The 18315-nt window shown below is 37.5% G+C and overlaps 1 protein-coding gene across 3 annotated transcripts in view; it reads left to right on the forward strand.

The window, feature by feature from the left end:
• Positions 1-18315, forward strand: part of Cntnap5b (contactin associated protein family member 5B) — a 903684-nt gene that overhangs the window by 811659 nt on the left and 73710 nt on the right.

Genomic DNA, 18315 nt, shown 5'->3' on the forward strand with positions numbered 1-18315 from the left:
CAGAGGCAAGAAGATGCTTGTAATTCAAAGGCATGTCTGTCAGCAGTTGCCTGGCAGCAATTGGGTTAGCAAGACTAAGGTTAGTCACTGACCTTCTTGTTGGTAATGATGTGTGCAGTTATGGACTTGGACTTGCTCAGCCTAAGCTTCTGCTGTCACTTCAAATGAAAACAGGCCCTGGTGCTTCAATAGAAAAAACAATTGTTTCTGAGATGTAAGTGCTGTGTCTGTCTGTCTGTCTGTCTGTCTGTCTTTGTATCTGTGTATATGCCTGTCTTTCTGTATCTTTCTTTATACCCTTGATCTCTACATTCCAATTTAGATCTATATGCCTGCCTATAAGTGTGTGTGTGTGTGAGTGTGTGTACATATGTAGAGGCTAAAACACAACCTACAGTGTCATTCTCAGGAATGCCATCCATTTATTTGACAGATTGTCTCTCATTGGCTAGGAGATCAACAATTAAGATAGTCTGGTTGGCCTGGGAGATCCAAGATTCTGCCTGTCTCTACCTCCTCCTGGACGCTGAGGTTATAGGAACATACCAACACACCTGGCATCAAACTCAGGCGCTTATGCTTGCAAAGTAAGTGCTCTATCAACTGAGATATCAACACAATTCATATTTTACTGAATAATAATTCTCCCATCTCCATAATATAAAGATTTTCTTCAATATTGCTATTATAAATATTCTTGAAGCTATTTCTAAGTCACAGGAATTATTTAGTATATCATAGACAAAGATAGGACTATGCATGCTGTTAAGAATTGATTTTGCAGTCAGAACCATATGTAAACACAAGCTTCCCACAGAAATATGATTCATACAGAGATAAAAGATAAAAAGAGTGATGTGTCCTCATAAAAACACCAAAATCACCTCAAAGGAAAGAGGAGATATTTTATTCTAGAGCCAGTAATGAGTGACCAAGGCTACAGTACTCAGAGTATTCAGAGAACAAAGATTTGAGTTAACTCAAATTTTATGTTCCATAAGGTAATATTTGATGAAGTTTTTTTAAAATGGTAACATGATTCAAGAAAATAATGAATTATGGCACTTGTAAATACATTTTTGGGATATATTATGTATGATGATTAAAGGAGATATATTAACTGAGGGCATCCAATCTTTTGGTTGGTGAGAGGTCATAACCTATTAAGTTAGTATATCCAAAAATTTTGATTTGTCAGTCATGAAGATGTTAACTCACATACAAAGATGGGCAAGTTATAGCTATTGATTGTGTTAAAGATGGCCCATGACAAAGTGTACAAATGTTCCAAAAGGGTACACTTCTGAATAAACTTTTTTACAGAAGAAAGGTTTATCATTACAGAAAGTGCTTACCTCAAAGAAAAGAAAGTGCTTTGGAGATAGGCATGTATACTAGTAGATAATAAACTTCTTACAGCTAAAGGTCCCAGGTCAGAATCATATGTTCAAGCATCTGGCAGAAGTGAATTCTGCAATTCATTGTTAGAGTTAGTAAATTTTAGACATCTCCTTATAAGTTTCTCCAGATGGCCTTAACTAAAATGAGAACAATCTAAGGTCTGTGTCCAGTCATTTAAAGAGCAACATCTTCCCTAAATTTCTACCTCTCTGGAAGAAAATAGTGTTACAAAATTGCGGTGGGTTTGCTCTAGGAAGAGGGTAAGCGTCTTTCCTGGCATGTGAATGAACAAAGTCTTCTGAATGAACTTGGGCATGGACAGCAGTGGCTGAACTTAGTTTTAGTGATCCTCAGAGTATTCCCTCTGAAGAACGTGCAGAGGTGAATTGATGTCTGTGGATTCTAGGGCTGTGTTTTCTAAAAGCCTCTGGGTCTTCTCTCTTTGCACTTTCCCAGTTTAAAGAAATTGTGCTATTGTGTTTTTCAAGCAAAGTTGTTTTCTTACCAATGCTGTAAGAGTCTAATTATTATATTTCCTTGTGAAGCTCAGTGGTTTGAAAGGGGGTGGTATGCTTCAGTTACCTGTTGTCTCATATATTGATTAGGGATAATTGTGTTGGTGAAGGTCTCACAGCAGGTTCTTGAAATCTTGTTCATGATGGGTTTGGAGAACTCAGATGAATGTACCAAAGAACTGGCTTTGTGGTGAAACACCTGAATCTTTTTCTAATTTCAGAAGTGGAGAGATTGGGGGATTGCATGCTTAACTTTTGGACTAGACTTCTAAATAGAGGTGTAAGGATTTTCTTCAAACTTTTCTGTTTGAAGAAAAGTCTTTATCAGATAAAAGGCATGCTGTTATGCTCCTTGGAACACTTGACCCATAAACACATCATAAGATAGAACAGAAGGTCCTAACTTGGACTTCTGTCCACCAACTCCTCCTCCACCTCCACCTCTTCCTTCTCCTCCTCCTCCTTCTTCTTCAGTACGTATGCCTTGAATGGTAATTAATTTTAATTGTAATTTCTTTAGATCCTCAATACTTTGGCATGTAGATGTTTGTGTTCTCTTTTCTACCATCTGTAAATATGCTGTGCTCATCTCCTGTGACAGATCATTTTCTACTTTTGTTTGAGGATTCATGGAGTTGCTTTCTGGAAGAACAGTGTGTTTGTTTCCTGTACCCAACCTTATCCCTGGTGATACTATTCTTGGTCATCTGTGTTTGAGTGTTTCCAGGCCTTATACTCAAGAGTATAAGATGAACACAAAAAAGATTGCCAAATATTAAGGGAGACTAGAAAATAAAGCAGTGATACAAAGTAAAAAGAAAGTCAAATGTAACAGAGGACCATGTAAATGAAGCTCCTCAAGCATCACTGTTTTCTCTCTGGAGTTTCTTTTTTGTAAGGTTTAACAAAAGGATAGGGTAGTTCCTAAGTGGCATAATTTGGGGGTTCTATTTTGAATTTGATGCTTCTATGTTAAATTATATAATCCTTTTTTTCTACACTGCTTGTCACTTCCCATCATGAATCTAATTTTAATAATATGCTTGCTTGGTTATATATAAGCATTAGATAGAAAATTCCAGGTTTTCCCTTCAAGTTTACTTGACAACAGAATTTTGACTTATCACACAAAAGCTCCAAACCAGTATAGACCAAGTCTTTGAGTATGATTGAAGAGAATCTAAGTTTAATCTCCCTTAAGTTAAGGAAGCTTAGCCTATTGGTCAAAACAGGATATGCATGCAGAGGTATTCAGGTGGGGTCTAAAACTGCTCATTGATTGCTTTATGAACTTCTCAGAGTTGGGGTGGGTGTAAATGAACCAGGCAGGTAATTTCTCAGGATTTGTTGCCATATGTAGTAATATTAGAAGAATGGTGTGATTAGAGAAAGTCTAACCAGGTCTCTAGCTATTTTTTTGTATGCTTTCCTCATTGCCTCACTTAGGAACCATTTCTTTTTAAAAGAGGGCTCAGTTTGAAATTATAGGTGAGAATGAAAGACGGTAAAATAAATAGTTCAATATTTCAGAAATGGGTTGTTAGCATAAATAAGAAACACTTTCACACAACTTCTTATATTTGGTAATTTTACTGTCACACACAGTTGAGCACAGTAATCTAGAGGGAAGATAACTTTGTCATTGATGTCGATTTTTTGTCATACATGTTGTAGAGCTTATAAAACTATCCATAGCTGTGAGAGGAGCCAGTACATTTGAACAGTTCTGGTCAAGCTCAGATGTTAGAGTAGAATAAAATATGGGTGAATCTTCTTTGAACAAGTGATTTTAAAATTCGTAAGAAGCCTTAACCATATTGTTGTGGTTCAGACAAACCACATATAAAAATACGGGGCCATATCTAAACATGGATAGATGTATAAATATATCAACTCTTCCATTTCTTACTTCTAAAACTTCATAAAGAAATTTTAGAAAGAACTTAAAACACTAAAATTTCAAAAGACAAAGAAAGATACCAAAACACAAATTAATGGGCCAGAAATGTCAGCACACTGTTGGAATTTTAATACCGGAGAACAGATGGAGGATGAGGGTGGCTTCCCTTCTGAAAGTGAGCTCCGGGGAATATATTCAACTGTTGTTGGTGGTCTCTGATGGGATGTTTAGAGATTATTGGCATATTATTCAAAATTTTGAAGTCATGCATACAAGTAGCAAAGTAGGAATTATTTAAAGGAATGTAATAAAAACAAAGTGAAATTAAAACCTGTTATCATATGAGAGAACAGTGGGATTGGATGAGATACATTCAATAAGCCCTTGTTACTGCCTAAGGCTTCTTTTTATAGGCTGAGGAGGAAAAAGAGGAGGAGGAGGAGGAGGAGGGGGAAGGAGGAGGAGAAAGAGAAGGAGGAGGAGAAGAAGGAGGAGGAGAAAAAATGTTTGCGAGGGCATATGAGTTATTTTCTATTTTTATTGATAGACTTGGTTTATGTAAGCCTCTATTCATTGCACATATTCTTCTTCATTATCCATATAATTTTTAGTCATATACATACCCATGATGCTTAGGTATAAAATAATAAATAAGGAATTTCCCTGAAATTACCTTGCCTTGATATGCATGTGTCTAAATCCTGCATAGTTTGATTCTGTGAACTCACCTTATCTCTGGGATATGCTTCAGAATGTGTTTGGCTTCACAAGGGCAAACACTGAAGAATTTCTGAGAGCTCCATTATTTCATAAGGTGTGTGCACTCAGCTCTATGCAAGTATAAGCCAAGCTTCCACTACATACATTGTGGCAAGGGTTGCACATAGCTTAATTCCAGCATATCTGAGACTTACCTGCCTTACTACAGCTGCTTATAATGGGGTTGCTCTGCTAACTCTAGATACTGATCTTGAACATTGAATGAGGAAAATCGTGTTGTGTTTATGTAGGAAAATGTTGAATCTCAGTCAGGCAAAAAGATAGGAAGTTCAGGAATTTATACAGCAGGTTCTTTCTCACTTTTAACTTATACTTAACATTTGGAATATAGAAACTGAACAGATTTTTCACAGGTGAAGTATCAGTATAGATGCAGTACTAAACAGACATGAAGTACACTATGCACAATGAATTCTGGAAACCGATCCTGATTTTACGAACTTTCCTTCTTCAATACAGGAAAAGAGAAAATTGTTTTACAGAAGGAGATGCAACAGTATAAAAAATATACATGATGTCTAGGTCTTTAGAAATATCCCCATTGAAAATCCGTCTATCATCTAATTGCCAACCAATGGTATCATGAATAAGCTCAGTCTACATTTTGAAATTTCCATATGATTTGTAGTACTTCATTCATCTGTATAAACATGAATCAAAATTTTCTGTGTCTATAAAATTTCAAAGATAAATAATCAAGGTATTCATAAACATAGGAATAAAGTAGCTTTCAGAAAACCAACGGGATTATCTTCAGAGGGAGTAGAGAGATGACTCAGTAAAGTTCTTGCGTAAGTAGAAGGAACAGAACTCTGTACTTGCCCATGTAATATGACTGTAACCACAGTGCTGGGAATTAGAGATAAGTGAATTTCAAGAGATAAATGACCAACTAGTTTAGCCATTTGATGGATACTAGGAATAGAGAGGGCGTATCTAGAAACAGATAAGGTAGATGGAAATGGAGGAAGACATTTACTTCAACCATCCCTTTATGCAAGTATATGTGTATATATACATATAAAAATGTTCAATACCTACATTAACATCTACATCCAACACCCAACATCTTTATAGAAATAGGAAACCATATAAATCCATGAGATAAAATGACATTTCTTTGAAAAGAAAATCAGAGAATTTAAGAAAGAAGTCTTAGCAGTTTGGTAGAAGATACTTTGAAGTTTATGAAGCTAAAATTAGAACCTGAAACAGAAATGACAAGGTGGACAGGCAGGGTGTATGAGGAGATAATACAGGAACAAAAAAGATAATGTAAGTTCAAAATGGGTTTTCTAATTGTTGTGGTGAATTTGACTACATCACTTTGGCTCCCAGCAGATCTCATGAGCGTACCTATCTAGGAGATATCTTTGAATGAAAGACACACATACATTAGCTCATATTCAAATTCCTTGGCTACCTCAATGGTTGGGTACTCGTAAACCTACCCTACTATCCCAAGCCCAATCTTGACCACTTTCCTGAAACCTCACATGGCTGGTTGGATTTATCTCCTGCTGCTATGGCATCCTATCCTTCCCTCCATGAATGTCTCCTATTCCTCTCTGAGTCCTTGCCCACCCACCTGTGCCCTTCCCTCTGCTCAGGTATTAGCTATTGGTATCTATATTGCTCAATCAAAAACCAATTGGGGACAAGGACATTTATCATTTGAGTATGCAGATTCCTGATTGAATCAAAGCATTAGAACCAATCTCCAACATCTAATATCTTAAGCAATGTTAATGAGATCAGATATGAAAGAAGGTATTTTAAAACATATGACTGAAAATATTTTGTGAAATTAAAAATAGAAAAGAAAATGAAAGGTTTTCTAATACAGCTCACAGATAGAAGTATAACACAACACATCCAGGAAAAGTTCAGAGCCTACAATCAATAATTAGGAGTCAAACTAGGACTGAACTTCTCAAAGGAAACTTGTGCTTTGGAGATGGTTGAAGAACTGTCTCCACAATTCTGAGTTAAAGTGTTTTTCAATATAAAGTTATAGATTTCATTAAATAATCAGCCAAATATGACATTGCCATTTGAGTCTTCTTAAGGAAATTTATTGGGAGGTTTGATCATGTGTGTGATGTTTAACCAAAATTAACATCTTAAAACAGCAAACATCATGTTCACATCAGTGTGGAAGCGTCTGGGTTTGGTTTAGATGGAAATAGTAGCTGTGATCTCCAGAGAGATCAGACCCTCATCCTGAGTTCTTGGAATATGAAATGTCCCAGAGTTTGCCTCTAAGGTCTTTCCTGTGACTGGTCACAGAAACATACAGCATTCTGCTTTTTAATACTGTTCATCAGAAATGGCAGCTATGTTCCCTAGGGGAAAGCAGTAGAGGGAAATACTCAATAGAAATGGAAGGCATTTATTATGATAGAATAACACAAGGACTGAACATCAGGACACAAGAATTATCAAAAACTGCCATAGAAGAAGCGTGCTGTCATACCATATAGAAAGGGTTAGGGGGATGACTTACTAGTCACCAACAAATGCCAAAGAACTGGGCAAATCCTATCAATAAGGAAGTAGACAGACAAATCTCTGTGGCTCTCACCAGCCAGATACACTAATTGGTAAATTCCCAGCAAGTGAAATCTCTGAGTGTGTGTCTGACTGTCTCTCTTTGTGTCTGTCAGTGTGTATGTGTGATGTATGTGTATATACATGTAGATATTTGAGGGTACATACACATGTATGTGAAAACCAGAAGACAATCTCAGGTGTTCTTCCTCAGAAGCTGTCTTCCTTAATTTCTATGAACTGCTTGTTTGCTAATCATAAATATTCTGATTTGGTAGTTAGTTGGCTAGCTAGCCTGAGAGATCAGATTGTGTCTCTCAAGTCAGGACTGGGATTAGCAGTAGGTACTATAAGACCCAGCTGTTCTACACAGGTTCTGGGGATTGGACCTAAGTCATCAAGCTAGATGAAAATATCTTTCTGACTGAGCCATACCCTTGACTCTTAAATAACATCCTTTCCAGTCACATTTGTTCTAGATAACTCTATTTTAGAATTGAATTGTCACCACAATGTTTAGGAAGCTTTTCAATCTGTATATGTGTACATTATAAATTCTGACCAAGAGGTCTTTTAAAATTTTAAATATATTGAGGGCACTCCTTTACCACCATTCCATACTATTTGTGGTTCAATCTCAAAATCTCCCCCTTCCCTTTCCCAGATTCTTTCATTTGACTTCTAGGTTTTTAGCCTTCACATACCCATTTATATCTGGTAACTGCATTGAGTCATTTCTACAGTTGTGTCACTAAAGACATCCTATTTTGTTTCTTTTGGGGTCTGTACACATATCACTGCTTTTACTTAAAGCTTTCTTCCCTATCTACTTCCATTCCTTGCTAGAATGATTTTACATAATACACATTAGCATGAGAGCAATCCTTCCTCCTCCCACATAGGGTGTTTTGAGTACCCTCCTGAGCCACAAGGATAATAATCTATTATACAAATGGACAGTCCCAGTTAGTTTCATTTACTGTTAAGACACTCATTACAGAACTCACAGCCACTGACTTAGCACCTCAGACTGGGTGTGGGAGAAATTGGCTACTATTACAGCAACTTTCCTAGGAAAATTTTAATAGTCTCTGCTAACCTCAGGATATATATTTTCAAGTGAAAGATCCTTCTTACAAGCATGTGCCAGTGTTATGTCTTTGTCCTGTAGTTCATAACTAAGACTAAAAGAAAGAAATTCAACAAGGGAACAACTTTACTTCATGTCCTGGATCAAATTAAATTAGAGACTATCTTCTAAACATTACAGGCAATAATCAAAATGTATTACCATCATTCTCTTGCTATTAACATTGCTGAATATTTATTTTCTCAATGAATAATAAAGATTCATGGGGAGAAATGCTATAAACAATGAAGGTCTGGGATATGAATAAGTTTGTGAAGTGCTTAATGTGCAAGCATGAAATCCTGAATTCAGATTCCCAAAACACACATAAAACCACTTAAATTAGCAGGGACACAGAATTAGTGTGGTAAGAAGAGTGGAACACAGAAGAGTTCCTGGAATCCTACAGATCTGCTTACCCACTAATACATGATGAGATCCTGCCTAAGGATATGAAATATAACACTCCATTACAGGATATTTTCTGACATTTGTATCTCTTTGAGATTTGTATGTGTCTGCACACACATCTACAACCACATACACACAACATAAAATATACTATATTATAAGAAAAAAAAGAAAAATAAATGAATGTGACTTCGTATCGTAATAACTTGTATGTGTGCGTTTACATTTCTCCTTCAGGAGGGACATTTAAAAAGATGAAGGAGATCAAATTACACATTCAAATCAATCATTGAAATAAAAGAAGTGCAATAAAACTCAATGAAACAACCCAAGGAATTCCCCTTTTGAAAGTCTGGACTTCCAGCGGTCCTAGCAATAACTAAGTAAGTCTGGATGTCCTGGAACATAGGATATTGACACTTGTCAGGCATCTCAGTAAATTGGCCATGAAAGTCTAAATTGTTGCAAGGTGTCAGATAAATTAGCCCTCCACCAAAAGTACTGAAAAACACAGTGCTCATTTTGTAGCTGAACTATTTTTTGATAAAGTAATAATCCTCAAATGATCTCTCCCCAGCCTTAAATAACAGCCAATATCAGTGCTCAAAGTTTAATTTTGATGGCTTCCCCTGTTCTACACATATATTTAGTGGAGTCTGGAATATCATTTCATGCTGAAAGCTGGACGTTTTGTCCTGGCAAAAGGAACAAAGGCAATAAATCAAGGAGACAGTGAGAAGGAATAGGGAATGGGTTATTGAAAACATATTATCCCTAAGTAGGCTGACTTTCTTTTCATGCCTGCAGGTATACTGCATTGGACATGTTTTTTGCTAAGTGCATATGTATTAAGGATATTGACTTCAGCAGCACTGCATTCTGGCCAGCAATGCTCCAAGTGTTTCAGATGTGTGTATGAAAAGTACTTGCTTAAAAATAACATCCTGAGTGAGGTAACCCAATCAGAGTAAAACACACATGGTATGCACACACTGATAAGTGGATATTAGCACAAAAGCTCAAATTACTCAAATTACGCAAGATAAAATCCATAGACCACATGAAACTCAAGAAGAAGGACGACTAAAGTGTAGATGCTTCAGTCATTCTTAAAAGGGGGAACAAAAATATTCTTAGGAGGGTATGTGGAAGAAAAGTTTGGAGTAGAGACTAAAGGAATGGCCATTTAGAGCATGCCCCACATGGGGATCCAACCCATATATATGTATAGCCACCAAAACTAGACAATATTGCTGAAGCCAAGCAATACATTCTGACAGGAGGCTGATATACCTGTCTCCTGAGAGGCTCAGCTAAAGTATGTCAAATAGAGTGGTGAATGCTAGCAACAAAACTTTGAACTCAGAATGGAGTCCTCATTGGAGGGATTAGAGAAAGGATTGGGGACTAGAGAGATGGCTCAATTGTTAAGAGCACTGACTGCTCTTCCAGAGGTCTTGAATTCAAATCCCAGCAACTGTATGGTGGCTCATAACCATCTGTAATGGGATCTGATGCCCTTTTCTGGTGTGTATTCATATATATATATATATATATATATATATATATATATATATATATATATATATATATATATATATATATGAAAAAAAGAAAAAAAGAAAAGAGAGAGAAAGGATTGAAGGAGCTGAAGGGCCTTGCAACCCCATAAGAACAGCAATACCAAGCAGCCAGAGCTCCCAGGGACTAAACCACTACCCAAAGACTGCACATGGACAAAACCTTGGCTCCAGCTGTATATTTAGCAGATGATGGCCTTGTAGGGCACCAATGGGAGGAGAAGCTCTTGGCTGCCCACCCCTCCAGTGTAGTGGAATGTCAGAGCAAGGAGGCCGGAAGAGGGGGTGGGGAACACCCTTGTAAAAGAAGGAGAGGGGGAAGGGATGGGGGTCTTATGTCTGGGAAACCAGGAAACAGAATAACATTTGAAATGTAAATAAAAATACCCAATAAAAAAACAGATATCAAAGATAAAAAAATAGCATCCTTAAATATCTGAAGACTCACCCTGCTTTTCTTTCTGTTATTTTCTCTTTTGTGAGTAAGTCCTAATCTGTCCAACCTTGTTTTCTTCCTCTGCTTTTCTATTTTGTCTGTATGATTAACAAACAAATGGTTTTCATGAGTATGGGGACAGTAGAAAGTTAGGATTGTAAAAGCAGGACCTTGCCAAGACTGAACCTCCAGTGAATGTGATTGTTGGGGGGAGGGCAGTAATGGGGGAAGGATGGGGAGGGGAATAACCATATAGAAGGGTAGGGGAGGGATTAGGGGGATCTTGGCCCAGAAACCGGGAAAGGGAATAACATTTGAAATGTAAATAGGAAATACCCAATTTAATAAAAAAGGAGGAAAAAATAAATAAAAGCAGGACCTGTGATTGGCATGGTCTATGTTTGGCAAATTGGTTACTCTGGAAAACACATTATTTACAAAGAATGTTAAAATGTCTTTCAGGTATCCATTCTTGTTTCAGACAGTTGTTGTCTTGATGGTGTTGTGTTACATTTTTCTGAGAAGACATAAACATTTTCACTCCAGCTGGGCATCACGAAATCATTGTATCACCACAAAGTTGCAATCCACAGTAGATAGCAACCTCAAAAGACTATATCAATTTTTCTTTGCTGTTAATTCGTCTTTCTGTGTACATATACTCTAGCACCTCCCAACCCCCACTCACTGTTGGGTCAAGGCAAAGAGCAAGAGATGAAATCTTAGGTGAGGTTCTCCTAACTCTCTAGTCCTCCATCTGCTAGGAAGTCACAGTAGCTTCATTACCATTATCATGGACCTAGTTGTAGAACTGGATTGGCTTACTCTGGTAGCCATGGATACAGGTGATTCTAAGATGGCATCTTACTATAACCATAGAAAAAATGCCACACAACAGTGCTCAGTCATGACTGGCAACATGATGGAAACATATCTCTGGGTATATATGTGAGAAACTTTCTAGACTGGGTTAATGATTTGGGCAGACTTATCCCAAATGTAAGTAGCATGGCTCATGTGATTTCTATGCAAAGAGGAACGTAAACTGAGCAAAAGCATAAAAAAGTTTTGATTGAGAACACAGACTGTGCAACTTTGGTGCAGTGAATCCCCTATTATGGATATACTTTTAATCTGTGAGCCAAAACAAATCTATCTTAAATTGTTTGGGTCAGATATTTTGTCTCTTCAATGAAGAGTTAACTAATGCTAAATCTAAGCAGAATTTACCTTGGTTTGTGGATGTTACCTGAGTGAAAATCTAGCCATTATCATGTCTGTGGCCTCAAGGAATCCTGTGCAAAGAATGTTGTCTCTAATCTCCCTTAGGTTGCTGGCAGAATTCAACACAGTGGGAAGCAAACCCATGCTGGTATTAAAGACAATCTTGTAGTAGCACCACTAAGCAGTCACAGGGCTCAAATCATGTTTTGTTTAAGGAAAAAGTGCATACAGAGATTACAATAATGTTAAAGACAAAAAAGAAAGGTCCAATTTTTGTGGTCCCCTCAACAAACTCAATCTGACAAATGGGGGTTCCAATGACTTGTTTATAAATACTTTAGATTAGGTACAGTTATACAGAAAACAAAGTTCCTTGGAAATCTTTTAAAAAAGTTCCTTTTGCTAATGTATACATGCACACATATCCATCTACTCTCAAATGCCAATCCTCATACATATGAGCATGTGTGTACCCAATATTCATACCACACATACATATGTATGAACTAAAAACCAGACTGTTCATCTTCCTCTTCATTAGAATCTTGTCACCTTATTATATTTAACACTTTACTTCACTTCTTGAGGCTAAACTAATGGCCTTAAACTAATACACTAAACACATATAATCAGACCATTGTATATGTATTTGTTTTTATTCTATATAAGTAATCCTGTACTGGGTTACATTCTAAGCACTGTTTATGGGCAGGCATGATGTTCTTAGAAATCTTCTTCCAACTGAGAATATAGCCATTTTAGAATAGTATTTCTGTATTCAGATTTTTTTCATTAAATATAGAAAAAACCTTGACCAGGTTATCGTTGAGTAGAGGATTGTTCAACTTCAACGTATATGTGGGTGTTCTTCCTTTATTGTTATTGAAGACCAGCTTTAGGCCGTGGTGGTCTGATAGCACGCATGGGATTATTTCTATCTTTCTGTACCTGTTGAGGCCCGTTTTTTGACCAATTATATGGTCAATTTTGGAGAAAATAACATGAGGAGCTGAGAAGAATGTATATCCATTTGCTTTAGGATAGAATGTTGTATAAATATCTGTTAAGATCATTTGGTTCATGACTTCTCTTAGTCTGTCTATGTATCTGTTTAATTTCTGTTTCCATGATCTGTCCATTGATGAGAGTGGGCTGTTGAAATCTCCTACAATTAATATGTGAGGTTCAATTTGTATTTTGAGCTTTAGTAAGGTTTCTTTTACGTATGTAGGTACCCGTGTATTTGGGGCAGAGATATTTAGGATTGAGAGTTCATTTTGGTGGATTTTTCCTTTGATGAATATGAAGTGTCCTTCCTTATCTTTTTTGATGACTTTTAGTTGAAAATTGATTTTATTTGATATTAGAATGGCTACTCCAGCTTGCTTCTTCTGACCATTTGCTTGGAAAGTTGTTTAACAGCCTTTCACTCTGAGGTAGTGTCTGTCTTTGTCTCTGAGGTGTGTTTCCAGTAGGCACCAGAATGCAGGGTCCTCATTGCGTATCCAGTTTGTTAATCAATGTCTTTTTATTGGGGAGTTGAGACCATTGATGTTGAGAGATATTAAGGAATAGTGATTATTGCTTCCTGTTATATTCATATTTGGATATGATGTTATGTTTGTGTGCTTTTCTTCTCTTTGTTTTGTTGACAAGACGATTTGTTTCTTGCTTTTTCTAGGTTGTAGCTTACCTCCTTATGTTGGGCTTTACCATTTATTATCCTTTGTAGTGCTGGATTTGTAGAAAGATATTCTGTAAATTTGGTTTTGTCATGGAATATCTTGGGTTCTCCATCTATGTTAATTGAGAGTTTTTCAGGATACAGTAACCTGGGCTGTCATTTGTGTTCTCTTAGGGTCTGTATGACATCTATCCAGGATCTTCAGGCTTTCATAGTCTCTGGCGAAAAGTCTGGTGTGATTCTGATAGGTCTTCCTTTATATGTTACTTGACCTTTTCCCCTTACTGCTTTTAATATTCTTTCTTTATTTTGTGCTTTTGGTGTTTTGACTATTATGTGTCGGGAGGTGTTTCTTCTCTGGTCCGATCTATTTTGAGTTCTCTAGGCTTCTTGTATGCCTATGGGTATCTCTTTTTTTAGGTTAGGGAAGTTTTCTTCTATGATTTTGTTGAAGATACTTACTGGTCCTTTGAGCTGGGAGTCTTCAAACTCTTTTATTCCTATTATCCTTAGGTTTGATCTTCTCATTGAGTCCTGGATTTCCTGTATGTTTTGGACCAGTTGCTTTTTCCGCTTTACATTATCTTTGACAGTTGAGTCAATGATTTCTATGGAATCTTCTGCTCCTGAGATTCTCTCTTCCATCTCTTGTATTCTGTTGGTGAAGCTTGTATCTAGAGCTCCTTGTCTCTACTTTTGGTTTTCTATATCCAGGGTTGATTCCATATGTTCTTTCTTTATTGCTTCTATTTCCATTTTTTTTTATTAACTTGAGTATTTCTTATATACATTTTGAGTGTTATTCCCTTTCCCGGTTTCTGGGCAAATATCCCCCTCCCCCCTCCCCTTCCTTATGGGTGTTCCCCTCCAAACCCTCCCTCCATTACCGCCCTCTCCCCCATAGTCTAGTTCACTGGGGTTTGAGTCTTAGCAGGACCCAGGACTTCCCCTTCCACTGGTGCTCTTACTAGGATATTCATGCTACCTATGGGGTCAGAGTCCAGGGTAAGTTCATGTATATTCTTTAGGTAGTGGCTTAGTCCCTGGAAGCTCTGGTTGCTTGACATTGTTGTACATATGGGGTCTCAAGCCCCTTCAAGCTCTTCCAGTTCTTTCTCTGATTCCTTCAGCGGGGGACCTATTCTCAGTTCAGTGGTTTGCTGCTGGCATTTGCCACTGTATTTGCTGTATTCTGGCTGTGTCTCTCAGGAGCGATCTACATCCGGCTCCTGTCGGTCTGCACTTCTTTGCTTCATCCATCTTGTCTAATTGGGTGGCTGTATATGTGTGGGCCACATGTGGGGCAGGCTCTGAATGGGTGTACCTTCAGTCTCTGTTTTAATCTTTGCCTCTCCCTTCCCTGCCAAGGGTATTCTTTTTCCTCATTTAAAGAAGGAGTGAAGCATTCACAATTTGATCATCCGTCTTGAGTTTCGTTTGTTCTAGGGATCTAGGGTAATTCAAGCATTTGGGCTAATAGCCACTTATCAATGAGTGCATACCATGTAAGTCTTTCTGTGATTGGGTTAGCTCACTCAGGATGATATTTTCCAGTTCCAAACATTTGCCTAAGAATTTCATAAACTTGTTGTTTTTGATAGCTGAGTAATATTCCATTGTGTAGATGTAGCACATTTTCTGTATCCATTCCTCTGTTGAAGGGCATCTGGGTTCTTTCCAGTTTCTGGCTATTATAAATAAGGCTGCAATGAACAGAGTGGAGCACGTGTATCTTTTATATGTTGAGGCATCTTTTGGGTATATGCCCAAGAGAGGTATAGCTGAATCCTCAGGCAGTTCAATGTCCAATTTTCTGAGGAACCTCTACACTGATTTCCAGAATGGTTGTACCAGTCTGCAATCCCACCAACATTGGAGGAGTGTTCCACTTTCTCCACATCCTCGCCAGCATCTGCTGTCACCTGAGTTTTTGATCTTAGCCATTCTCACTGGTGTGAGGTGAAATCTCAGGGTTGTTTTGATTTGCATTTCCCTTATGACTAAAGATGTTGAACATTTCTTTAGATGTTTCTCAGCCATTCGGCATTCCTCAGCTGTGAATTCTTTGTTTAGCTCTGAACCCCATTTTTTAATAGGGTTATATGTTTCCCTGCGGTCTAACTTCTTGAGTTCTTTGTATATTTTGGATATAAGGCCTCTATCTGTTGTAGGACTGGTAAAGATCTTTTCCCAATCTGTTGGTTGCCGTTTTGTCCTAACCACAGTGTCCTTTGCCTTACAGAAGCTTTGCAGTTTTATGAGGTCCCATTTGTCGATTCTTGATCTTAGAGTGTAAGCCATTGGTGTTTTGTTCAGGAAACTTTTTCCAGTTCCCATGTGTTCCAGATGCTTCCCTCGTTTTTCTTCTATTAGTTTGAGTGTATCTGGTTTGATGTGGAGGTCCTTGATCCACTTGGACTTAAGCTTTGTACTGGATGATAAGCATGGATTGATCTGCATTCTTCTACATGTTGACCTCCAGTTGAACCAGCACCATTTGCTGAAAATGCTATCTTTTTTCCATTGGATGGTTTTGGCTCCTTTGTCAAAAATCAAGTGACCATAGGTGTGTGGGTTCATTTCTGGGTCTTGAATTCTATTCCATTGGTCTATCTGTCTGTCTCTGTACCAATACCATGCAGTTTTTATCACTCGTTCTCTGTAATACTGCTTGAGTTCAGGGATAGTGATTCCCCCTGAAGTACTTTTATTGTTGAGGATAGCTTTAGCTATCCTGGGTTTTTTGTTATTCCAGATGAATTTGCAAATTGTTCTGACTAACTCTTTGAAGAATTGGATTGGTATTTTGATGGGGATTGCATTGAATCCGTAGATTGCTTTTGGTAAAATGGCCATTTTTACTATATTAATCCTGCCAATCCATGAGCATGGGAGATCTTTCCATCTTCTGAGGTCTTCTTCAATTTCTTTCCTCAGTATCTTGAAATTCTTATTGTACAGATCTTTTACTTGCTTGGTTAAAGTCACACCGAGGTACTTTATATTATTTGGGTCTATTATGAAGGGTGTCGTTTCCCTAATTTCTTTCTCGGCTTGTTTCTCTTTTGTGTAGAGGAAGGCTACTGATATATTTGAGTTAATTTTCTACCCAGCCACTTTGCTGAAGTTGTTTATCAGCTTTTGTAGTTCTCTGGTGGAACTTTTGGGATCACTTAAATATACTATCATATCATCTGCAAATAGTGATATTTTGACCTCTTCTTTTCCGATCTGTATCCCCTTGATCTCCTTTGTTGTCTGATTGCTCTGGCTAGAACTTCAAGAACTACATTGAATAAGTAGGGAGAGAGTGGGCAGCCTTGACTAGTCCCTGATTTTAGTGGGATTGTTTCAAGTTTCTCTCCATTTAGTTTAATGTTGACAACTGGTTTGCTGTTCATGGCTTTTACTATGTTTAGGTATGGGCCTTGAATTCCTATTCTTTCCAGGACTTTTATCATGAAGGGGTGTTGAATTTTGTCAAATGCTTTCTCAGCACCTAATGAAATGATCATGTGGTTCTGTTCTTTCAGTTTGTTTATATAATGGATCAAGTTGATGGTTTTCCATATATTAAACCATCCCTGCATGCCTGGGATGAAGCCTACTTGATCATGGTGGATGATTGTTTTGATGTGCTCTTGAATTCGGTTTGTCAGAATTTTGTTGAGTATATTTGCGTCGATATTCATAAGGGAAATTGGTCTGAAGTTCTCTTTCTTTGTTGTGTCTTTGTGTGGTTTAGGTAAAAGAGTAATTGTGGCTTCGTAGAAGGTATTTGGTAGTGATCCTTCTGTTTCAATTTTGTGGAATAGTTTGGATAATATTGGTATGAGGTCTTCTATGAAGGTTTGATAGAATTCTGCAATAACCCGTCTGGACCTGGGCTCTTTTTGGTTGGGAGACCTTTAATGACTGCTTCTATTTCCTTAGGAGTTATGGGGTTGTTTAATTGGTTTATCTGTTCCTGATTTAACTTCGAAACCTGGTAACTGTCTAGGAAATTGTCCATTTCCTGAAGATTTTCAAGTTTTGTTGAATATAGGTTTTTATAGTAAGATCTGATGATTTTTTGAATTTCCTCGGAATCTGTAGTTATGTCTCCCTTTTCATTTCTGATTTTGTTAATTCGGACGCACTCTCTGTGTCCTCTCGTTAGTCTGGCTAAGGGTTTATCTATCTTGTTGATTTTCTCAAAGAACCAACTTTTGGTTCTGTTGATTCTTTCTATGGTCCTTTTTGTTTCTACTTGGTTGATTTCAGCTCTGAGTTTGATTATTTCCTGCCTTCTACTCCTCCTGGGTGTATTTGCTTCTTTTTGTTCTAGAGCATTTAGGTGTGCTGTCAAGCTGTTGGCATATGTTCTTTCCTGTTTCTTTCTGCAGGCACTCAGCGCTATGAGTTTTCCTCTTGGCACAGCTTTCATTGTGTCCCATAAGTTTGGGTGTGTTGTACCTTCATTTTCATTAAATTCTAAAAAGTTTTTAATTTCTTTCTTTATTTCTTCCTTGACCAGGTTATCACTGAGTAGAGCATTGTTCAATTTCCACGTATATGTGGGCATTCTTCCCTTATTGTTATTGAAGACCAGTTTTAGGCCGTGGTGGTCCGATAGCACGCATGGGATTAATTCTATCTTTCTGTACCTGTTGAGGCCCTTTTTTTGACCAATTATATGGTCAATTTTGGAGAAGGTACCATGAGG

The sequence above is a fragment of the Rattus norvegicus genome, chromosome 13 (genome assembly GCF_021556685.1).
Source record: "Rattus norvegicus strain SHRSP/BbbUtx chromosome 13, alternate assembly SHRSP_T2T, whole genome shotgun sequence".
NCBI classification, from domain to species: domain Eukaryota; kingdom Metazoa; phylum Chordata; class Mammalia; order Rodentia; family Muridae; genus Rattus; species Rattus norvegicus.